At 37.2% G+C, this 771-nt stretch overlaps 1 non-coding gene across 1 annotated transcript; it reads left to right on the plus strand.

The window, feature by feature from the left end:
• Positions 1-320: 320 nt before the first annotated feature.
• LOC133802783 (small nucleolar RNA R71) lies at positions 321-427 on the plus strand. Its single transcript, XR_009877528.1, has one exon. It is a non-coding gene; the product is annotated as a small nucleolar RNA R71 (small nucleolar RNA).
• The last annotated feature ends 344 nt before the right edge of the window (positions 428-771 follow it).

Genomic DNA, 771 nt, shown 5'->3' on the forward strand with positions numbered 1-771 from the left:
GACCCCTACAAATTTCACAACATGCTGCCATCTAAATGGCCTTAGCAGACACAGTATTCTATTGCAACTGTTTTGTCAAGGAAGCCACCTGAGCAGTCAAGGAAGTAATGGCATCAAGTTCATGAATTCTGGAAACCTTTCTAACACCGGTTGATCTCTCATCAGACCATTGGTGATTGTTGGTGGCCATGTCTTCTAGAAAGTCATATTCTTCATTAGCACTCTTACTCATGAATTCCCCACCAGCTGCAGAATTAATTATGGTACGAGTAGTACCACACAATCCTTTATAAAAATTGTGGACTAACATCCACTTCTTGATACCATGATGGGGACATTTTCTAAAAAACTCCTTAAAACAACCCCATGCATCATATAAAGACTCCCCCTCCATCTGATAGAAATTATTAATCTCTCCCCTCAACTTTGCTGCCTTTGATGGAGGAAAGAACTTGGCCAGGAATTTTTGAGCTAGATCCAGCCAAGAGAACTACCTAAAATAAATGGTCAAGAATGCATGCAAAACCAGTTAGAAACAGTTCAAAGAAAAACCAAATTAGAAATAGAATTAATTATATTGATATTGATATTGATAATTTCAAGTCCTCGGCAATAGCACCAAAAACTTGTTGCGAATTTTAAAGCTATGCAAGTGCACACAGTCGCAATTTGTGATAATTTTTTGGTAAGACCAAGTATCGTCCCACAAGCACTGAATTATCAATTACCAGATAATTATTCCTAGTTTCTATTTGGTTAATGAAAATTGGT

This window comes from Humulus lupulus, chromosome 9, assembly GCF_963169125.1.
Source record: "Humulus lupulus chromosome 9, drHumLupu1.1, whole genome shotgun sequence".
Lineage (NCBI taxonomy): Eukaryota > Viridiplantae > Streptophyta > Magnoliopsida > Rosales > Cannabaceae > Humulus > Humulus lupulus.